General features: G+C 37.1%; 1 protein-coding gene and 1 long non-coding RNA gene across 3 annotated transcripts in view; one reads left to right on the top strand and one right to left on the bottom strand.

The window, feature by feature from the left end:
- The window catches only part of KEA3 (K+ efflux antiporter 3), a 187,018-nt gene that overhangs the window by 24,457 nt on the left and 148,120 nt on the right, over window positions 1-14,441 (bottom strand). The gene's annotated exons all lie outside the window — the stretch shown is intronic.
- Window positions 1-14,441, top strand: part of LOC149551292 (uncharacterized) — a 248,345-nt gene that overhangs the window by 150,423 nt on the left and 83,481 nt on the right. The gene's annotated exons all lie outside the window — the stretch shown is intronic.

Here is a 14,441-nt window from a genome sequence, read left to right as displayed (position 1 = left end):
CTATGATCATCGATAGTGCATGAGTCCTACAAGCTAACTAGCAATTCCTCCAAAAAATAGGGTTCACTCTAAAAAATAGGAACATATCTCCAATCAAAACTTATCAAAAGGGATCTTGTTTTGCTTCATAGCTCTTTGAGTGGTCAACCGGTCATTTGGCAGTCCTTCCTAAAAAATAGGACCCCTCCTTAAAATTTAGGATGGTCTCAAATCATCCCAAATGGATTGTAGAAACCTCTGAACCAACTATCAGTCATTCCCTAAAAATAGGAATTGCTCCTAAAATGTAGGGACTACCATCTAAGTGTCTAAAATGACTCATAAAGTCCATGCTACTCATAGTATCCCACACTTACCATGCTCGATCTTTTTTACCACTCACTTGTGTTGAACTTTAAATTACCATAATTTTTTTAACATGGGAAAACATCATAGGGTTTTGCAAAAAGTTAGCCAAAGCAAATGATAAGCATTCATTAAATAAATAGAGTTCAAAAAAAAAGTTTAAAGAGTTAGGAAATAAAGGATGAGGAGAAATGGAAGAAATCTTGGCGAATTTCCCTTATTTATCAATTCCTTTTATTCTCAAGTAAAGAAAACAAAAGAAAAGAAATAGTAATCACTTGTTCGATGATTTGATCCCCAAAATTTGTCTTTATTCCTTTTCTTGCTAAATCATTGTTTGGGTCAATGAGATGGACAGGGAAGAATTGAAAATGAAAATAATGTTTATTTGGCTAAAAACCTAACTAGGCACGATTAGCAGAAAACTCCAAGTTGGAGCCTTGGTCTCGCGAGCCTGAGCCTAGGACTCGGTGAGTTTTCCACCTTGAATTCACTAAGTATTCAGTGAGTCTATAAACTATGGTCTTGTAAGAGGAAAATTAAGGTTGCAAAAAAAAAATTTAATTGCAAGGACTAATGATGTATACAGTTTTATTTCGAAGTTTGTAATTACAAATAAAATGAAGAAATCAAAGAAACAAGAAAATTCAAATAAAATAGAAACAATCAACTCCAAAAATTCCTAATGATTGCCACTTGTTTCAAAGAAGTCTAAAAATCCTTTTGAAGAATATGAAATAAATGTTGTCAGTAAATTCTATATTGTAGCCGACGGGTAGAATTGTATCCGAAAGGGCACGTGACGGTTGAGTCACCCCTTCGAGAAAATATATATACACCATCCAAAAGGGACTATTGAACATTATTATAATCATATTGTAAGCATTGGAGTGCATATTGCGTATATGAATAAAGTATCTATTCTGTGATATATTTTACTATACTACATGTGATAAGTATCCTTTTACCCTGTATGGTAAACATTTGGCGTCATTGCCAATCGAATGTGAAACAAATGAAGTGTTATTAAGATTAATGCCAAATCTACTTAATAAAGATAAGAATAAAATAAAAGATAAGGATGAGATACGCACAGCACAGGAAGTATTAATTTTAGCACAACAGGTGGAGCGCAGACAGAAGCTTTAGCAACTTACCGACGGACACCGAGGGGGTGAAGAAGCATAGACGGAGGGAGTGCATTCACCTAGCAGACTGAGGAGTGTTGAGGAATTGCTAGAAGAAACTTGACAACGATTGAATTTGGTTGAAGAGACAAGGGAGGAGTTCCTTAACTTTTATATGCCGAGGGTAGAGAATCCAAATGGAAGGGAAGTAACTTGTACTGCTCAAAGTGTTGAAGGAGCATGAGCGTGGAGTGAACTCTTTGTTCACGATACACTTGACGAATGGATATAGGTAGAGAATCGAACAACTTTTCTTGAGGAAGATCTTTTCTCACCGGGTAATACGGTTGTCTAAAGTAGGGCGGTTGTCTGAAGTAGTGCGGGTGTGTAGAACAACACTGGTGCTCAGAACAACGCGAGTACTCAAAATAGCACCGGTGCTCAGAACAGCGTAGGTACACAAGTACCACAGAATCAGAAGAAAGTAACAATGGCAGAACCAAAGGAAAATTTGCCAAAGTTCAATGGTGATGGGATGACAGATCCGATCAGACACTGCAAAACATGTGAAACAATATGGACGGCGAACGGTGTACCAAACTAAGATTATTGGGTCCAACAATTCCCGACGACGCTATAGGTGTAGCGATTGATTGGTTTTCGGATGTTGATCCATAGAAATTAACTACATGGATAGAAGTCAGGTAGAAATTCATAGTAGAGTTCCAACTAATAAGGGACAATAATGAAATTGTGGCAGAAATATATAGTACGAAGCAGAGAAAGAATGAAATGATTCGTGTGTATGCAAGAAGGCTGAAAGAGTTGGCGAGTAAGATGGAGAGCCAACCAGCAGACGAATTAAAGAAAAGATGGTTTGTTGAAGGGCTACGAGTGACACTAAAAAATAAATTGAAAATTGTACCTCTAGCATCGTACATAAATGCGTATAATCGGGTGATGGATCTGGAGAGTGAGCAGAAAACGAGCAAAAATAAGAAATACAAATCGTTGGATTCAGACGATTCATCTTCCAAAAGTAGTAGCAGCAGTGACGAAGAATCAAGTAAGAAAGTTCAAGTGTTGCAAAAGGATATGTTACGGATGATGAAGGAATTTAAAAATCTGAAAAAGAATCCTAACTCGGTGAAAAGGGAATTGTGGTGTATGGATTGTAAGGAGGGCCACACAAAGGGCTCCTGCCCGAAAAAACAATTTTGCGGTATCTACCAAATTGCGGGACATTCCACAAAGGAATGCCCATTCAATATGAAGGCGAAGGGACACCAGCAAGTGTTACTGATGCAGGAAGTGTTCATTGCAAGAGCAGGAATGAACACGAACAATGATGCAATCTCTAGAGGATACCGTAACAATAACCGACACGGACAAGGTGGTAATAATAATAATAACAATGGAGGCCGAAGTTGGATACAATACGACTCGAGTGGATCATTGATGATACAATGTTGTGCGTGTAACCTCTGGGGGCACTTCGCCAAAAACTGTACCACGAAGGAAACGCCATAACTGTTGTATAGATGGTGTGGTCCAAGAGACCATGAGGATTCGAAATGCTCAAAGCAAGGGGTGGACTTGTTAAGCATCGAAGCATGTGATGAGGAGATACTAGCCATCACTCACGAACAAACAAAGAAGGCAATGTACCTAGATGCAGAGGAAGAAAAGAAGAGGTTGCAGCAGGCATGAACGAAGTTGGAAAATCAAATGGTAATAGAAAAATTGCAAACAAAAGACACTGTCAGCACCTCGAAAAGGAACCTGGCCGAACAAACTATTATAAGGCAGGTAATGCAAATGAAAGTTCCTATGAAATTAAATGACCTTACAATGCCTCAGTTGCGAATGATGATACTAATTATGAGATCACTCTCGAAAGCAATGGAAGAGACAAGAAAGGGCGACAACGGAGCGACTGCAACAGACCCAATGCTACTGGCACTCACTATGGGAAGACATCTGACAGTAGTAGAGATGGGTTATCCTGGGAACCGTACTCATGGACACAATTGACGGAGGGTCAGGAGTAAACATACTACTGGAGGATATATGGAAAAAGTTAGGACAACTTACGTTGTGGCCACCTACATTTCAGTTACTGTCGATTAGCATGGGATTAAGCCCTTAGGGACCTTGATGGCATAGCTTGTAACTATCGGCACAGAACCATTCTTGTTGGATTTTGTGGTCATACTGTAAAAAATAAAAGGGTACGACGCCATCCTCAAACAAGACTAGTTGGTACAGGCGAAGGTCAAACATGATTGAAAGCAAAATACCTTGTTCATGGAAGGCAAAAGCCAAAGATTTATAATCGACCTGCACACACAGATGGTAGGTGAGGAGACAACGTTGTCGGATTTCGAAGGCGAAGGTGGTGATGAAGGGAAGAAAAGAATGAAACCTAATGGAGTATTGAGATTGGAAGGAGGGTCGAATGATGATGACCTAGACTTGGCGAATGACTTACTCTATTTGTAGATGGAGGGTTACGAGCTCTTTCCAAGCTGTAACATGTTAGGAGTCGAAGAGGGAAAATAAGGGAATGAGTTTCTGAAGGAGTATAGTGAAGTGAAGGAGGGAGAAGAACATGTAGATGAAACATCGGCGCATACGTTTAGTGATGACAAACCTATAAAGTATGAAGAGTCTACTGTAAAAACGATGAACTTAGGAGATGAAGCCAATTCGAAAAATATCTTTGTAGATGACTGGAATCCAGTCCTAAAGGCAACAACGTTCAAAATATTTATGGAGTTCAAGGATATCTTTGCATGGACATATAAGGATTTGAAAGGAGTACCACTGAAGTTATGTGTCCACCAGTAACCATTGATAGAAGATGCAGTATCTATATGGAAGCGGTCGTAGCGGATGAACAAAAATTATGCCACACAGGTCACTGATGAGATCGACCGGATGCTGGAAGTAGGAATTATTTTTAAGATGCAGACGAGTGAGTGGGTATCATCGATTGTGATATCTTTGAAAAGGACACCACACAGATAAGAATATGCATAGACTTTCGATACCTAAATGTAGTAACGATTAAAGATCCATTCCCGATACCATTCACCGACAACATTCTGGTAGAAGTTGCAGGGCATAAAATTTATTCATTCATGGATGGATTCTTTGGATACAACCAGATATCCATTGCCGAAGAGGATAGGCTAAAAAAAACATTCATAGTGGAAGATGGAGTATATGCCTATAACAGAATGTCATTCAGATTGTGTAATGCTCTGACAATGTTCTAGAGAATTATCTTACACATTTGATAAAATTTCTGTCGAAAACTTTAAGGCATTCTTGGATGATTGGTCAATTTTTAGCGCAAAGGATAAACATATAACAACACTTGGAGAATGCATGGAGAGATGTAGACGAGCAAGACTGGCACTAAATCTGAAGAAGTGTAGGTTCATGGTGCCATAGGGGAAGCTATTAGGACACAGTCTGCAAAGCAAGATTGAAGACGGATCTTGACAAAATCTATGTAATTTTGGATATGCCACCATCTATAGATATTTCAGAAGTAAAATCATTCCTTGGACATATTGGATACTACCAAAGGTTCATAAAGAACTTTGCAAAAATATCCTACCCACTAGACAAACTTACCTGCAAGGGTGAACCTTATAAATGGGACGCCGAGCAGAATGAAACTTTCAATGGACTGAAAACGAGGTTGGCCACAGCACCGATTCTAGCTTATCCGAACTGGGATAAGGAATTTCATGTTCATGTTGACGCATCGAACTACGCGATTGGAGCAACACTGGCACAAACAGGTGACCATGGACTAGATCATCCAGTATACTTGTGAGTAGATTGTTATCTAAAGCGGAGAAAAACTACAGTACGACAGAACGAGAAGCACTCAGAATGGTGTACGAAGTATAGAAATTCTTGCATTATTTACTGGCAACACCATTCGTATTTTATGTGGATCATCAAGCATTTTTATACCTTGTGAACGAGCCGATAATCCAGGGAAGGATAAGAAGATGGTTGTTACTATTGCAAGAATTTACATTCAAAATTGTGGTACAGCTAGGAAAGAGTCATGTAAGTGCAGATCATTTGTCGAGGATAAAATCAAGAGAGCCACTAGAGGGAGTCAACGATGATTTTCCTTATGCACAGTTATTTCAAATTGTCGTACTACCATCCTAGTACACGTGTATCATAGAGTATTTATAAACGGGACAGTTTCCTAGCAAAATGTCGCCGAATGAGAGGAGGAAACTAGTGTTAAGGAGCCGAACATTTCAATTGATCAATGGGTTACTATATAAAATGGGACTCGACCAGATTCTGCGGCGATGTGTTCTGGAGGAAGAAATACCGAAGGTGTTGAAGGAAGCGCATGAAGGACCAGCAGGAGGACACATGGGACCGAATACAACTGTGCAGAAGATACTTCTGGCAAGGTTATGGTGGCCAACCGTACACGACGCCAAGGAGTGGGTTGTTACCTGTGATACATGTCAAAGAGATGGAAAATCACTAAAATATTTGAAAGATGAGTGTTGGACTTTGTTGGACCCCTCAAGGTAAGTAAAACTAGAAGATGCAGGTACATCGTGGTAGCGACGGAGTAGCTTACCAAGTGGATAGAGACGTGGGCCCTACCTGACAACTCTACGGTAAGTACAACGAAATTTATCTATGAACAAATAATCACAACGTACGGGATCCTGCTGCAATTGACAAGCGACCATGGGGGACACTTCGTGAATCACATCATCTGACTGCTGACAATAGAGTTCAAAATATACCACTCCCTGTCAAGCTCGTACTACCCAAGAGCCAACAGACAAGCAAAAGCTATGAATAAGATCCTAGTCGGGGTGATTTATAAATCATGTGCAGTCGAAGGAGAGGATTGGGAAGAAAAGTTACCATCAATGTTGTGGGCGTATTGCACTTCATACAAAGAAACTACAGGACACACTCTATTTCAGTTGATGTATGAGTAGGAGGCCATGGTACAAACGAAATTCATGGTACCAAGTTTAAGGATCGCGATTGAGAACAAACTAGAAGATATGGAAAGTTTGAGGGAGAGATTGTACAATTTAAATAAACTGGATGAGTGACGACTGCAAGCATAATGGGCCACAGAAGTTACCTAAAACAGGCATAAGGTATGGCATGACAAGCATTTCAAATTGAATAAATTTCAACCAGGTCAGTCAGTTTGAAATATAATGGGCGAAACGAGATCAAACCAAGAAAGTTCAAAGTGAAGTGGGTAGGACCATACAAGATACACAAAGTTGGTGATAATGAGGCAATCAAATTATGGATGCTGGATGGGAAGGAAGTGCCTGATGTAGTAAACGGATCAAAGTTGAAAATCTATCATGAAAGAAATAACGTACCCCAATGGAAGTCAGAGGGAGAAGGATACAATATTAATAAAGAATGTATATATAAGTAAATGTAAATAATGTATAAAGTTAATCATATTTCCTTAGTACAGCCCCAAAATTAATAAATATAAAAGAAAAGTACATTAGTATACCACAAAGAGGAGAGACTCAACACTAGCACCATACGACATTAGGAGCGCACTGCACGGTTAGAGAAGATAACTATATGACGATAATAGAAGGGCAAGAACAAGGCAATTGAAACACCATACGGTGAAGGAGTAGGCACCATACGGCCAACACATGTATACCGTACAGATCTAGGAGATGTCAACACACAGATAGCAAACGTGGGAATAAGAAAACAAGTATACCATATAGTCCGTATGGGAGTCACATGAAGGAAAAACATTGCAATGAACACCATACCGTACGGCCATAGCAGAGAAGATTGAGGTGGGGATCGTATGACAAATTTTAGAAAAGAATGTGAATACTGTACGGCATTGGGTACGAATGTGAAGACACACTAAGGTGAGGAGACCACCATGTTGAGAATAGAGGATCTCTGATAGACAAACAATTAAAAAATGCTTGTAGATAAATTCTGATTCAAACTATGCAGAATGTAAGTACTTATCTTTCACTGTGATTTGCAGCAAGGTCTTTAATAGTCTTCTCCTTCAGCAACGACCAATGTATTGGATCACTGTAAGACAAATGATGTAGATGATAATAATATTCAATAATACTGATCTTATACTGTAGGTACTTGAATGCCTTTTGATCGATGCTTTCACTACAGTTGAATGAGCACATATATATAAAAGGAGACAGACATGACTCTTCCCAAAAGCCACGTAGGGACATGCCTATTTGGAGACATGCTAGTTAACATGATAACTGTCCAGTATATGTTTATATATTGTTGCCCGATAACAACTCAAGGGCCCGATAATAATAATCATAATCAAAGCCAAGGCATGGGTATGAAACCCGACACAAGCAATAGAATTTGTCATTGATAATATGAAACCTGACCAATATAAGTTGGTCAACATCATGCACATTTTACTGTCAATATTTCATATGTATGACAGAGATATATGCATACATCAATATGAATATATGTACGTATGCATATGTCTCTATGATGCATATCAGACAATGGTGGCATATTTATATCTCTGTAATGTATAATAGATGCTTATATCTCTGAGATGTATTGCAAATAATGGCATCATAGAATATTCATATTTGCTTCTTCTGACGCTAAATATTAACACTCCCTCTTTAGCTAGGGAGAAGTAAAACATTAGTCAGATTCATCTTATAAGCAATACTGCATGAACAGTAAATGATCTCTACTTGCACTTAAGCAATGTCTAGAGAAGACTAAAAATAATCTCTACTTGCACTTAAGCAATGTCTAGAGAAGCCCAAAAATAATCTCTACTTGCACTTAAGCAATGGCTAGAGAAGCCCAAAAATAGATTTATTATTTACAAGATCGTCATTTTGTAAATAATTTTTCTATAACTGAATATGTCCATGAAAGATCGTCACCTTTCATTACATATCAAATAATATTAAGTAACTAGTGGAAACAAATGAAACAACTCTTTTATTTCAAAAAATTTCCATTACAAATAATCATACAAAGTTTTTCTCTGAAGTATTTCAGTTTCACTTTAGCAGGAGGTTTGGTAAGGATATCAACCGTTTGATCATTTGTACATATATATTCCAATTGAATGACTCCTCGATTAACCATATCTCTGATGTAATGAAATAGAATTTCAATATGTTTAGAGCGATTGTGAAACACAGGATTAGAAGAAAGCTTGATACAACTTTGATTATCACAATAAATCACGGTGGGCTTCAAAGGTCTTTTGAAGAGATCTGAGAGCAACTTTCGAAGCCATACTGCTTCTCTGGCACCCAAGGAAGACGTAATGTACTCGGCTTCAGTAGAACTTAAAGCTATAGACGTTTCTTTCCGACTAGTCCAGGAAGTCATACCGAATCCAGGACTGAAACAGGAAGTGCTCTTGCGCTCAATAGAACTTCCAGCCCAATCAGAATCTCAGTATCCAATTAGTTCAAGATTGACTTTGTCATATTTGATTCCCATTCCAATAGTATCCTTCAGATACCTCAATATATATTTCGCTGCCTACAAATGTATCTTCTTAGCTGCACACATAAACTGACTCAAGGTATGAGTTGCATAACATATGTCAAGACGGGTATTAACCAGATACATCAGGGATCCAATAATTTATCTGTAATAAGTAGGATCAACATCCTCAAATTCATTCATATCATCTTTTAGTTTGTGTAGGTTTATCTCCATAAGGGTAGCAACCAGTTTACATTCCATCATTCCAAACTTGGTTAATATATCAATTGTATATTTTTCCTAATTTAGTATAATACAGTTGTCCAACTGCCAAATTTCTAACCCTAAGAAATAGTGAAGTAACCCTAGATCCTTCATTTCAAATTCAGCAGAGAGCTCTTGCGTACATTTCTCTATAAGATGTTCATCACTTGTAATTAGTAAATCATCAACATATAATAAAAAGATAACTATATCATCTTCGGTTTTGAAATATAGATTTGGATTGGCTTCATTTTTGGCATATCCCAATTTCAGTAGATGATTATCTATTCTTTCATACCAGGCTCTGGGAGTCTGTTTAAGGCCATAAAGTGCTTTCTTCAATTTACAAACATGAGTCTTGCAATCAAAGGTATTGAACCCTTCTGGTTGTTCAACATAAACTTCTTCAATCTTACCATTGAGAAATGTTGTTTTGACATCCATTTGATGTACTTTCCATCCTTTAGATGCTGCAATGGCTAGGATAGTTTTGACTGAAGTATACTTGTCAATAGAGGCAAAAGTTTCTTCATAATCAATACCTTCCTCTTGAGAGAAACCTCGGGCTACAAATCTTGCCTTGTATTTTTCGATACTGCCATCTGCTACATGTTTAATCTTGAACAACCATTTTGAAGAAATAACTTATTTGTTTTTGGGTTTTGGTACAATGTCCCATACATCATTTTTCAATATAGAGTTATATTCCTCAATCATAGCTTCCTTCCAAGATTGATGTGAAAGTGCTTCTTTAACATTGGTAGGTTCAGATTTTATGAGTTCAGATAGCAGTGCAACATAACAGGATTGATTTTTAGTCCTTTTGCTTTCCTGAATTACATCATTTGGTTCAACTTTATTTTCAGCTAACATTTTTCTGGCCCAAAGGGGTCTTTTCTTATTGGTATGGTTGACGTTTTCTATTTTTGTATGATTAGACATGGAAGAGATGTCAGAATTATCCTCCCTCTCAATTTCTGTAGCTTGATCTTCTTTTGAAATGGATTCATCACTATTACTAGAAATTTTGAACGCAGTATCTTCTTCAAATATAACATCTCTGCTAATCTCAATTGTTCTTTGTCCAGGAATGTAGATCTTGTACCCTTTTGAAATTTCACTATAACCAATGAATATTCCCTTTTTCCCGAAAGGCTCCAATTTGGTTCCCTTTTCTTTTGGTATGTGAATATAGACAGGACATCCGAATATTCTTAGATGGCTTAAATCTGATTTAACACCGGTAAATACTTCTTTTGGAGTGGTGTTTTCTAATATAGACAGCAATATTGGATGTTTCAGCCCAAAAAGAGTAATGAAGATTTTGATCATGTAACATAGCCCTGACTGACTCAACAATAGATCTATTTTTTCTTTCAGTTATTCCATTCTGTTGAGGATTATAAGGACCAAACACTCCCTCTTAATCCCAACAGAAATACAGAAGTTTTTAAAGATATCATATGTGAATTCCCCCATTGTCAGACCTTAGGGTTTTGATCTTTTGTCTTGATTGATTTTCAACTAAAGCTTTAAATTCTTTAAACTTGGATAAAACCTCACATGACTTCTTTTGTTTTAGAAAATAAATCCATGTTCTCCTAGAGTAGTCATCAATGAAAATTACATAAAATTGACATCCATTAAGGAAGGGAACTGACATAGGACCACAAAGATCTGTATGAATCAATTCAAGAATGTTTTTAGATTTATGATCACTTTTGGGAAAGGAATGTTTAGTATGTTTACCTAAAGCACACCCTTTATAGATACTTGAATGATCTGATTTTAGATTTGGTAGCCTTTTTACAATTTTACCTATAGATGATAAGGCTCGAAAGTTAAGGTGACCTAGTCTTCTCTGCCAGATTTCAGTGGAATTTGACCTATCATTACTACGGGTCAAGTTTAACTTTGGATTTTGATTATTACAAAGCTTATAAAGACTTCCATCCCTTACTCCAATGGAGATGGCTTTCTTAATAAAAGAGTTCTTCGTCCAAGATAGAACTCTATCTCCTTGAAATGCAATTCTACCCTTGATCAGCAAGTCTGGAGATGGAGACAAGATTTCTTTTAATCCTTGGCACATATAGGACATTCTTGAGTTGAAGTGTGATTTCTGAATTTAGTTGAATAGAACAAGTATCAATTCCTTTAATAGGGTGAGAGGAATTATCTCCAATAGTTACTTCTTCTGATTCATGATTTGAGAATGTTTCAAACTTATCCTTAAATCCGGTGATATGACGAGAAGCTCCACTATTTATGATCCAGGTGTTGTGATTAGTGCTTAACTCATTTGAGAGAGCTACTATAAATGCATAATTTTCTTTATCCATTTTCTCATTATTTTCTTCTTTAACTTCTACTAAAGCTGCTTGAATTTTTTGTTTTTTTGGACATACATAGTAGGAATGACCAAGCTTATCACATTTAAAGCATCTTACTTTGGACTAGTCATGTTGTTTGTGAGATTTCTGATTTTTGTTGTTGTCCTTGTTATGCTTGAACTTTCTTTTCTTATTTGATTTGGAATACAATGCTTGGATGTCACCATCTTGATTTGAAATTAGACCTCTGAAAGCTAGTCTAGACTCCTCTTGAGTGCATTCATTCTTTAGTTGGTCAAATTTTGGAAGTTCAAGACGTGAACTTAAATCTCGTATGAAGGTTTCCCATGATAAAGAAAGACCTCTGAGAGCAATCATGCTTAGTTCTTTATCATCCATCTAACTTTGCATAGTAGCAAGTTGATCCTTTAATTCAATAATTCTTAGGAAGTAAGAGGTAATGGATTCTCCATTTTTCATCTTTATGTAAAATAGATCTTGTTTCAGAGTTAGCAATCTACTTGTATTGTTAATTTAAAATGTATTTTGAATGGTGGAGAACATATCAAATGTGGTTTTAAGATTGGCTATGGATGAATGTATATGATCCTTTATTGAATCTATGATTATTTTCATTGCTTTATTATTATGGCTTTTCCGTGTCATTTTCTCAGATTCATTTTTAGGCATGGGTAAATTTGTTTCAATGTAATTTTCTAATTCCATCTCTCTTAGAACTATTAATAGTCTAGTTTTCCAAGATGAGAAGTTCGATGCTCCATCTAGCCTATCTTCTATTCTTACATGATTCACCATTTTAATGTTTGAAAAAACTTTTCCTTCCTTTAGGTTTGTCTCAGTTTTATAATGAATGTTTTGTAAGAGTTTTCTTATCAGTACTGCTCTAATACCATGTTGAAAATAGAGGATCTCTGATAGACAAACAATTACAAAATGCTTGTAGATAAATTCTGATTCAAACTATGCAGAATGTAAGTACTTATCTTTCACTGTGATTTGTAGCAAGGTCTTTAATAGTCTTCTCTTTCAGCAACGACCAATGTACTAGATCACTGTAAGACAAATGATGTAGATGATAATAATATTCAATAATACTGATCTTATGCTGTAGGTACTCGAATGCCTTTTGATCGATGCTTTCATTGCAGTTGAATGAGCACATATATATAAAAGGAGACAGACATGACTCTGAAGAGTCATGTCTCTATGTGGCCCAAAAGCCATGTAGGGACATGCCTCTTCAGAGGCAAGTTTGTTAACATGATAACTGTCCAGTATTTGTTTATATATCGTTGCCCGATAACAACACAAGGGCCCAATAATAATAATCATAATCAAAAGCCAAGGCACGGGTATGAAACCCGACACAAGCAATAGAATCTGTCACTGATAATATGAAACCCAACCAATATAAGTTGGTCAACATCATGCACATTTTACTGTCAATATTTCATATGTATGACAGAGATATATGCATACGTATATGTATGCATACATCAGTATGAATATATGTATGTATGCATATGTCTCTGTGATGCATATCAGACAGTGGTGGCATATTTATATCTTTGTAACATTTAATAGATGCTTATATCTCTAAGATGTATTGCAAATAATGGCATCATAGAATATTCATGTTTGCTTCTTTTGACGCTAAACATTAACACACTGTACGGAAGGTGGAGCAAAGGAGAGAACATCATACGGAAAGGGAGATCACCTATGGACAAGGAACAGATACCATATAGTCCAAAAGAGATGAAACAAACACCGTACAACCAGTCTAAAGAGACCATACGACCCAAGAAATAAAAGATATATAGTGGCACAGGTCATTGCATGCAACTGTATGACCGTACCATACAAAATTGCATAGAGGGAGAAAACATATACATTGTACAGAAGGCCAAGAGAGGACATACCGTACTTGCAATTATCGTACAAACATAGTGAGAGGATGATTCATATGGACTCGGAGGTAGCTAAATACAATACCGTACAACTTTTGGCTTATAAACAAGAGGCAATAGAAGGCTACCGTATGGTGTACAAACAATTGAGAAGGTTATAAAAAACGTACTACGGTATATGTCACAATAGTCAACATTCAGCCAAAATATTTCATACAGTCGTAGGGGACATCTAGCCGTACAGTAGGAACACCCATAGCCGTGGCAAGTATTGAAGCATTGAAGGAAGGAGCTGTACAAATCTGTTCAGATGCCATCTGAAGTAAAAGGAAACTTCGAAGTAAGTTGTATATGGAGGCAACTAACTAAATTTTTTTGTCTTCTTCAAGCAAAACGACAAGTAGGTGACAGTTATCCATTCAGCCGGTAAAAGGGCCTGGAAAAAGAAATTGGAAGAAGATTCGGCAACAACTGCAGCCATGAACATGAATGTAAAAACCTTGCCATTCGGAGTACGTGTAGTAGGAAGGACAAGTACAGGACCAAGCAAAAAGAAAGGGAAGAAAACAGCATAGCTGGCTACAACGAATAATCCCACAGTGCAAAATGTTGCATTTGAAGGGTTGAATGGAGCAAAATGCAGGAAGTGGTGGCAGGGGACACCTGATAACCATCTAGTGAAGGCCAACATTCAAAAGGCACAAGTTGAATGGGTAATACAAATGCCTGTATTCTGTATTTGAGATTATGAAGGGTTTTTGCACACAATGATAGAAAAGTACGATAGGTTCTCTTGAACCAGCATGCTTGCCTCTCTTGGATGCAACTTGGTAATATCATTCAGACTTGCAGACTTCACACAGGTATTCGGGATACCTGGTCATGCATAATGGGGAAGAAAAATAGATAGTAAA

This window comes from Cupressus sempervirens, chromosome 6 (genome assembly GCF_028749045.1).
Source record: "Cupressus sempervirens isolate cs-2001-9-10 chromosome 6, ASM2874904v1, whole genome shotgun sequence".
NCBI classification, from domain to species: Eukaryota; Viridiplantae; Streptophyta; class Pinopsida; order Cupressales; family Cupressaceae; genus Cupressus; species Cupressus sempervirens.
The sequence above is the reverse complement of the archived record's forward strand: the minus strand, read 5'-3'. Positions and strand labels throughout refer to the sequence as shown.